The sequence below is a fragment of the Lolium rigidum genome, chromosome 2 (assembly GCF_022539505.1).
Source record: "Lolium rigidum isolate FL_2022 chromosome 2, APGP_CSIRO_Lrig_0.1, whole genome shotgun sequence".
Taxonomy (NCBI): domain Eukaryota; kingdom Viridiplantae; phylum Streptophyta; class Magnoliopsida; order Poales; family Poaceae; genus Lolium; species Lolium rigidum.
The window spans coordinates 163,169,767-163,180,213 of record NC_061509.1 but is presented as its reverse complement, the minus strand read 5'-3'; positions in this window follow the sequence as shown (position 1 = coordinate 163,180,213).

Sequence of the window (10,447 nt, the reverse complement as noted above, 5' to 3'; positions counted from 1 at the left end):
ATAGCCGCGAGTACGCAAGAAGGCATAGCACTAAGCATACCCCTTTGTTCCCGATACTAGAGCGAGACAAGCCATTAGGGCTTCATGCATCCCGTTGGTGGCGCCACCGATCTCTAGCATCATGTTGCCTTACAATCATGGAGGCATGGTGGATACCGGTCCTTATTAATAGGAGAGCTGTTTATTTTTTGAAAAAAAAATCTTAGTATGTTTAGGATTTGTGTCCTACTCGTAAAGTTGTGGCGGTGGAGACTCCCTAAAGATGGAATAAGGTCCTCCCCGTCTATCTCCTGCCTCGGTCCCACTTCTAGCATTGCTAGAGTGCATGTAGGGGTTTGTCTCTGACGGATCTCGCTGGATTTGGTTGGTGTTCCTTCTGATCTATGCTTCCCTTCGTCTGAGATGGGTGTTGCCCTTGTGTGTTGGTCCTTTGGGTCTTCGTACAACGAATTCCCGTCTATCGACTATAACAAGCTCTACTATGACAAGCTTTTCCTGGCTCAAATGAGGGAAGGGCAAGGACGGCGGCGCCTTCGACTCGTTCGAGTGCTCGCTAGGTGGTCTAAGGACATGTTTGTAATTTTTATTACTATTGGAATTTCTTGTACTCTTTTGAAGAGTATATGAATAGATCGATGGACTTTTCACAAAAAAATAACGGAACACTAAAATTGGCAAAGAATTTTGTAAAACAATTTTTTGAGGTAACATGAGAAAAAAAACCATCACTTTGCATACTACACCGATACATCATACTCGGAATTGCACGACCCAAATGCAGAAGTGACAATGCAGAGCATAGACAACAACCAAAAGGAAAGATGTCCCCTGGCGAAAAAACTAGGGTTATTTATTTCTTCTCTGGCGGTGCAAAACCCATCGAGAGTTTTACCGGCGGTCACCCCTCGAGGGGGGTAGCGTGACGTCCTAGTGAGAGTACCCTCACCTTGATATGGTGGAGAACGCAGAGGGGAGCGGGTCGAAGACCTCTAGAGGAGACGATGTGAGCGACCTTCTCAAGAGGTTACATATGCAAGACGATGAGGTGGAGGAGTTTGTTGGGAGGGTGAAGTAAAGGAGTTAGGTATCAAGGCGAAGTGGTTGCCCATTTCTATGCCGGGTGCATATGCAAAAACTAGGGTTTATCCAAAGTGCACTCTTCGCAGATATGAGATCGGCCTGGAACCCGGCTAAAGAGGTGACGTGGAGGAAGGTGAAATGATAGAGATAGTAACCTAGAGGGGCAAGTTTATGCTTTGCGTATAGAAGGTGAGCCTAATGCAAACTAGGTGAGGCAACCTAATGATGATAGAAGATACTTCAAGCACGAAGGCTATCACACAAGTAAATAATACAAGTAAAGAGATCGGTTAGGAATAACCGAAGTACGCGAAGACGAAGATGTTTTCTCGTGTTCCCTTCCTTGAGAGGAACGTACATCACGCTGGAGAGGTGTGGGATCCCATGAAGGATTTCCCAACGCCACAAAGGCTCACCTTCTTCTCTGGAGCCTATCCCACGAAGGAATAGCTCGCTCACTCATGGTAGACTTTAAAGGTAGTCTCCAAATCCTTACAAACTTCTTCTTGGAGCAAATCCACAACCCGGATGCTTCCACGACCCTATCCGCCTAGGGTTTCCACAAACCCAAGAGTAACATGCTTGCTCGATGAACTCAAGGGGATGAGATTTGGCTTGGTGGAAACGTAGATCGGGACCTCCTCTTGCTTTCTACCAAAGGGATTTGGCTTTGGGTGGCTAGAAAGAGAGGTCCAAGTTTTTTGGTGTTTCAACAGTGGTGAGAAAGAGAGAGCACAAGGATCTGAAATGAATGGTTGACCTAACCTCTCAGGCTGGAAGAAGAAGTATATATATTCCAAGGAGAAAAGGAGTCGTTTGGAAAAAAGTCATGCGAGCAAAACCGGCACAGTCGGTTTTCCTGCCGGACCGTTCCAGCGTGCAAATCGGTCAACCGGAAACCCTGCCGGTTCGGCTGCCTAGACCGAAATGGTTCCAGTATGCTGGACCCTGCGCCGGTTTCGGACTGGCCCATCGGAACATTTCCGGATTAGCCGGAAACGCTTATAGTACTGCGTTCCGGCTAAACCGGAAAAGTTCCGGACAAGCGGAAAGATTCCGGTGGTAGAGCCGGCGCCACCGGAACCTACGCTGAAACTCACTAAACTATTTTCAAACGATGTTTTCTCCAAAAACTAAAGTTCCCCGAAAAGTGTGATGGATCAATTTGGTGGTAGGATGTGTATGTATGGCTGATGCAACATCCACAATGAGCTCATCGAGACCGCTCCTCTTAATAGTGCGGTGTGCCCTATTGACTCAGGTATAAAACAATAGAGAAAAGAGCCAAAACACCGTCGCTTCTTGTGGGCACCAAATGGGGGGGGGGGGGTCTCTCACCACCTTGCAATCTCACATGCGGACTAAAACCTCTACATACTGATACGTTCAAAATGTATCTACTTTCCCAAACACTTTTGATGTTGTTTGCCCTATATCTTGTGTGTTTTGAATACAATAAACGCGGACTAACACTGTTTTCAACAGAATTACTCTAGTGTCTCGTTTTTTTTTTTGCAGAAATCCAACTTTCAGGAAAATTTCCGGAAAATATAGAAAAACCAATATTTCACCTGAAGACTACCGGTGCCAGAAGACGAGACGGAGGGGGGGCACGAGGGGCTCACACCCACCCTTGGCGCGGGCCAGGCCTTTGGCCGTGCCAAGGGGTGGTCTGGCCGCCTCGGCCACTGATGCGTGCAGTTAACACACGTCCGTTGGAACCCCAAGAGGAAGGTGTGATGCGTATAGTAGCAAGTTTTCCCTCAGAAAGAAACCAAGGTTTATCGAACCAGTAGGAGCCAAGAAGCACGTTGAAGGTTGATGGTGGCGGAGTGTAGTGCGGCGCAACACCAGGGATTCCGGCGCCAACGTGGAACCTGCACAACACAATCAAAGTACTTTGCCCCAACGTAACAGTGAGGTTGTCAATCTCACCGGCTTGCTGTAATAAAGGATTAAACGTATTGTGTGGAAGATGATGATTGTTTGCGAAGAACAGTAAAGAACAATTGCAGTAGATTATATTTCAGATGTAAAGAATTGGACCGGGGTCCACAGTTCACTAGTGGTGTCTCTCCCATAAGGTAAACAGATGTTGGGTGAACAAATTACAGTTGGGCAATTGACAAATAAAGAAGGCATAACAATACACATACATATATCATGATGAGTACTATGAGATTTAATCAGGGCATTACGACAAAGTACATAGACCGCTATCCAGCATGCATCTATGCCTAAAAAGTCCACCTTCAGGTTATCATCCGAACCCCTTCCAGTATTAAGTTGCAAACAACAGACAATTGCATTAAGTACGGTGCGTAATGTAATCAACACAAATATCCTTAGACAAAGCATCGATGTTTTATCCCTAGTGGCAACAGCACATCCACAACCTTAGAACTTTCTGTCACTGTCCCAGATTTAATGGAGGCATGAACCCACTATCGAGCATAAATACTCCCTCTTGGAGTCACAAGTATCAACTTGGCCGAGCCTCTACTAGCAACGGAGAGCATGCAAGAACATAAACAACATATATGATAGATTGATAATCAACTTGACATAGTATTCAATATTCATCGGATCCCAACAAACACAACATGTAGCATTACAAATAGATGATCTTGATCATGATAGGCAGCTCACAAGATCTAACATGATAGCACAATGAGGAGAAGACAACCATCTAGCTACTGCTATGGACCCATAGTCCAGGGGTGGACTACTCACACATCGATCCGGAGGCGATCATGGCGATGAAGAGACCTCCGGGAGATGATTCCCCTCTACGGCAGGGTGCCGGGAGGCGATCTCCTGAATCCCCCGAGATGGGATTGGCGGCGGCGGCGTCTCTGGAAGGTTTTCCGTATCGTGGCTCTCGGTACTGGGGGTTTCGCGACGAAGGCTTTAAGTAGGCGGAAGGGCAGGTCAGGAGGCGTCATGGGGGCCCCACACGATAGGGCCGCGCGGGCCCCCCTTAGGCCGCGCCGCCCTACTGTGTCAGCGCCCCGTGGCCCCACTTCATGACTCCTTCGGTCTTCTGGAAGCTTCGTGGAAAAATAGGCCCCTGGGCGTTGATTTCGTCCAATTCCGAGAATATTTCCTTACTAGGATTTCTGAAACCAAAAACAGCAGAAAACAACGAATCGGCTCTTCGGCATCTCGTCAATAGGTTAGTGCCGGAAAATGCATAATAATGACATATAATGTGTATAAAACATGTGAGTATCATCATAAAAGTAGCATGGAACATAAGAAATTATAGATACGTTTGGGACGTATCAAGCATCCCCAAGCTTAGTTCCTACTCGCCCTCAAGTAGGTAAACGATAACAAAGATAATTTCTGAAGTGACATGCTATCATAAGCTTGATCATACTATTGAAGGAGATATGCCCTAGAGGCAATAATAAAGTGGTTATTATTTATATCTTTATGTTTATGATAAATGTTTATATATCATGCTAGAATTGTATTAACCGAAACATTAGTACATGTGTGATATGTAGACAACAAGAAGTCCCTAGTATGCCTCTTAAACTAGCTTGTTGATTAATGGATGATTAGTTTCATAATCATGAACATTGGATGTTATTAATAACAAGGTTATATCATTATATGAATGATGTAATGGACACACCCAATTAAGCGTAGCATAAGATCTCGTCATTAAGTTATTTGCTATAAGCTTTCGATACATAGTTACCTAGTCCTTATGACCATGAGATCATGTAAATCACTTATACCGGAAAGGTACTTTGATTACACCAAACACCACTGCGTAAATGGGTGGCTATAAAGGTGGGATTAAGTATCCGGAAAGTATGAGTTGAGGCATATGGATCAATAGTGGGATTTGTCCATCCCGATGACGGATAGATATACTCCGGGCCCTCTCGGTGGAATGTCGTCTAATGTCTTGCAAGCATATGAATGAGTTCATAAGAGACCACATACCACGGTACGAGTAAAAGAGTACTTGTCGGGAGACGAGGTTGAACAAGGTATAGAGTGATACCGAAGATCAAACCTCGGACAAGTAAAATATCGCGAGACAAAGGGAATTGGTAATGTATGTGAATGGTTCATTCGATCACTAAAGTCATCGTTGAATATGTGGGAGCCATTATGGATCTCCGGATCCCGCTATTGGTTATTGGTCGGAGTGAGTACTCAACCATGTCCGCATAGTTCTCGAACCGTAGGGTGACACACTTAAAGTTGGATGTTGAAATGGTAGTTCTTGAATATGGAATGAAGTTGGAATATTTGTTCGGAGTCCCGGATGTGATCCCGGACATCACGAGGAGTCCCGGAATGGTCCGGAGAATAAGATTCATATATAGGATGTCATTTTATGTGAATAAAATGTCGCGGAAGGTTCTATGGAAGGTTCTAGAAGGTTCTAGAAAAGTCCGGAAGAAACCACCAAGGAAGGTGGAGTCCACAAGGGACTCCACCCCCATGGCCGGCCAACCCTAGTGGGGGAGGAGTCCCAAGTGGACTCCCCTTAGGGGCCGGCCACCCCCCACATGGGAGGTGGGAATCCCACCTTTGGGTGGGAGTCCTAGTTGGGCTAGGATTGCCCCCTCCTATGGAAGGATTTGGTTCGGGTCTTATTCGAAGACTTGGACACCACCTCTTGGGGTTCCACCTATATAATGAGGGACAAGGGGAGGGGGCCGGCCACCTAAAACACCACCAAGGTGGCCGCACCCCTATAGTGGCCGGCGCCCCCTCTCCCCAAACCCTAGCCGCCTCGCTCCTCCACTTCCCGCACGCTTAGCGAAGCTCCGCCGGACTTCTCCACCACCACCGACACCACGCCGTCGTGCCGTCGGATTCAAGAGGAGCTACTACTTCCGCTGCCCGCCGGAACGGGGAGGTGGACGTCGTCTTCATCAACAACCGAACGTGTGACCGAGTACGGAGGTGCTGCCCGTTCGTGGCGCCGGAACCGATCGTGATCAAGATCTTCTACGCGCTTTTGCAAGCGGCAAGTGAACGTCTACCGCAGCAACAAGAGCCTCATCTTGTAGGCTTTGGAATCTCTTCAAGGGTGAGACTCGATACCCCCTCGTTGCTACCGTCTTCTAGATTGCATCTTGGCTTGGATTGCGTGTTCGCGGTAGGAAAATTTTTGTTTTCTATGCTACGTTATCCTACAAGTGGTATCGTAGCCGTGTCTATGCATAGATGGTTGCACGAGTAGAACACAATGGTTTGTGGGCGTTGATGCTCTTGTTATCTTTAGTTGAGTACTTTGCATCTTTATGGCATAGTGGGATGAAGCGGCTCGGACTAACTTTACATGACCGCGTTCATGAGACTTGTTCCTCGTTCGACATGCAACTTGTATTGCATAAGAGGCTTTGCGGGTGTCTGTCTCTCCTACTATAGTAAAGATTCAATTTACTCTTCTATTGACAACATTAGTATCAACGTTGTGGTTCATGTTCGTAGGTAGATTAGATCTATATCGAAGAACCTCTAAACCACGTAAAATATGCAAACCAAATTAGAGAGCGTCTAACTTGTTTTTGCAGGGTTTGGTGATGTGATATGGCCATAATGTGCATGATGAATATGTATGAGATGATCATTATTGTATTGTGGCACACCGGCAGAGGAGCCTTATGGTTGTCTTTAAATTTCATGTTGAGTAGTATTTCAAAGTAGTTGCTAATAGTTGCTACATGGAGGACACATCATGAAGATCGGCGCCATTGACCTTGGTGCTTCGCCGACGATGATGGAGATCATGCCCGAAGATGATGGAGATCATGTCCGTGCTTTGGAGATGAAGATCAAAGGCGCAAAGACAAAAGGGCCATATCATATCACATATGAACTGCATGTGATGTTTGAAGGAGATATGCCCTAGAGGCAATAATAAAGTGGTTATTATTTATATCTTTATGTTTATGATAAATGTTTATATATCATGCTAGAATTGTATTAACCGAAACATTAGTACATGTGTGATATGTAGACAACAAGAAGTCCCTAGTATGCCTCTTAAACTAGCTTGTTGATTAATGGATGATTAGTTTCATAATCATGAACATTGGATGTTATTAATAACAAGGTTATATCATTATATGAATGATGTAATGGACACACCCAATTAAGCGTAGCATAAGATCTCGTCATTAAGTTATTTGCTATAAGCTTTCGATACATAGTTACCTAGTCCTTATGACCATGAGATCATGTAAATCACTTATACCGGAAAGGTACTTTGATTACACCAAACACCACTCGCGTAAATGGGTGGCTATAAAGGTGGGATTAAGTATCCGGAAAGTATGAGTTGAGGCATATGGATCAATAGTGGGATTTGTCCATCCCGATGACGGATAGATATACTCTGGGCCCTCTCGGTGGAATGTCGTCTAATGTCTTGCAAGCATATGAATGAGTTCATAAGAGACCACATACCACGGTACGAGTAAAAGAGTACTTGTCGGAGACGAGGTTGAACAAGGTATAGAGTGATACCGAAGATCAAACCTCGGACAAGTAAAATATCGCGAGACAAAGGGAATTGGTAATGTATGTGAATGGTTCATTCGATCACTAAAGTCATCGTTGAATATGTGGGAGCCATTATGGATCTCCAGATCCCGCTATTGGTTATTGGTCGGAGTGAGTACTCAACCATGTCCGCATAGTTCTCGAACCGTAGGGTGACACACTTAAAGTTGGATGTTGAAATGGTAGTTCTTGAATATGGAATGAAGTTGGAATATTTGTTCGGAGTCCCGGATGTGATCCCGGACATCACGAGGAGTCCCGGAATGGTCCGGAGAATAAGATTCATATATAGGATGTCATTTTATGTGAATAAAATGTCGCGGAAGGTTCTATGGAAGGTTCTAGAAGGTTCTAGAAAAGTCCGGAAGAAACCACCAAGGAAGGTGGAGTCCACAAGGGACTCCACCCCCATGGCCGGCCAACCCTAGTGGGGGAGGAGTCCCAAGTGGACTCCCCTTAGGGGCCGGCCACCCCCCACATGGGAGGTGGGAATCCCACCTTTGGGTGGGAGTCCTAGTTGGGCTAGGATTGCCCCTCCTATGGAAGGATTTGGTTCGGGTCTTATTCGAAGACTTGGACACCACCTCTTGGGGTTCCACCTATATAATGAGGGACAAGGGGGAGGGGCCGGCCACCTCAAACACCACCAAGGTGGCCGCACCCCTATAGTGGCCGGCGCCCCCTCTCCCCAAACCCTAGCCGCCTCGCTCCTCCACTTCCCGCACGCTTAGCGAAGCTCCGCCGGACTTCTCCACCACCACCGACACCACGCCGTCGTGCTGTCGGATTCAAGAGGAGCTACTACTTCCGCTGCCCGCTGGAACGGGGAGGTGGACGTCGTCTTCATCAACAACCGAACGTGTGACCGAGTACGGAGGTGCTGCCCGTTCGTGGCGCCGGAACCGATCGTGATCAAGATCTTCTACGCGCTTTTGCAAGCGGCAAGTGAACGTCTACCGCAGCAACAAGAGCCTCATCTTGTAGGCTTTGGAATCTCTTCAAGGGTGAGACTCGATACCCCCTCGTTGCTACCGTCTTCTAGATTGCATCTTGGCTTGGATTGCGTGTTCGCGGTAGGAAAATTTTTGTTTTCTATGCTACGTTATCCTACAAGTGGTATCGGAGCCGTGTCTATGCATAGATGGTTGCACGAGTAGAACACAATGGTTTGTGGGCGTTGATGCTCTTGTTATCTTTAGTTGAGTACTTTGCATCTTTATGGCATAGTGGGATGAAGCGGCTCGGACTAACTTTACATGACCGCGTTCATGAGACTTGTTCCTCGTTCGACATGCAACTTGTATTGCATAAGAGGCTTTGCGGGTGTCTGTCTCTCCTACTATAGTAAAGATTCAATTTACTCTTCTATTGACAACATTAGTATCAACGTTGTGGTTCATGTTCGTAGGTAGATTAGATCTATATCGAAAAACCCTAAACCACGTAAAATATGCAAACCAAATTAGAGAGCGTCTAACTTGTTTTTGCAGGGTTTGGTGATGTGATATGGCCATAATGTGATGATGAATATGTATGAGATGATCATTATTGTATTGTGGCAACCGGCAGGAGCCTTATGGTTGTCTTTAAATTTCATGTTGAGTAGTATTTCAAAGTAGTTGTAATAGTTGCTACATGGAGGACAATCATGAAGACGGCGCCATTGACCTTGGTGCTTCGCCGACGATGATGGAGATCATGCCCGAAGATGATGGAGATCATGTCCGTGCTTTGGAGATGAAGATCAAAGGCGCAAAGACAAAAGGGCCATATCATATCACATATGAACCGCATGTGATGTTAATCCTTTTATGCATCTTATTTTGCTTAGATCGCGACGGTAGCATTATAAGATGATCCCTCACTAAAATCTCAAGATAATAAAGTGTTCATCCTTAGTAGCACCGTTATCAAGTCTTGTCGTTTCGAAGCATCTCGTGATGATCGGGTGTGATAGATTCAATAAGTACATACAAACGGGTGCAAGACAGTTTTGCACATGCGGATACTAAGGTGGCCTTGACGAGCCTAGCATGTACGGACATGGTCTCGGAACACATGATACCGAAAGGTAGAGCATGAATCATATGGTTGATATGATGAACACTTTGAGTGTTCGCCAAAGAAATCACACCTTTTCTCGTGATGATCGGGTTTTGGTGCGGTGGATTTGGTTCGTGTGATCACTAAGACAATGCGAGGGATATTGTTTTGAGTGGGAGTTCATCTAGATTTTTAATTATGTAGAATTAAAATTTGAACTCAATTTGTCATAAACTTAGTCTAAACTATTGCAAATATATGTTGTAGAGATGGCGTCCCCAATCAATTTTAACCAGCTTCCTAGAGAAAGAAAAGCTTAAGAGCAACGGTAGCAACTTCACCGATCGGTTCCGTCATGTGAGGATCTTCCTCTCCGGCGGAAATCTGCAATATGTGCTTGATGCACCGCTAGGTGACCCTCCCGCGAAACCGAAACCGATGAAGTAAAAGCTGTTTACGCGACTCGGAAAACTCGGTACTCTCAAGTTCAGTGTGCCATCTTATGCGATCCGGAATCCGATCTTCAAAAACGTTTTGAGCACCACGATCCTCATGAGTTGATGAAAGAGTTGAAGACTATTTTTGAGACTCATGCGGCCGTGGAATGCTATGAAGCATCGAAACAATTTTTCAGATCGTATGATGGAAGAAGGCAGCTCCGTTAGTGAGCACATGCTCGCCATGACCGGGCATGCGAAGAAACTCGAGTGACTTGGGAATAGTGATTCCTAACAGACCGGGGATTAATCGTGTCCTTCAATCACTCGCCACCAAGTTACAAGAA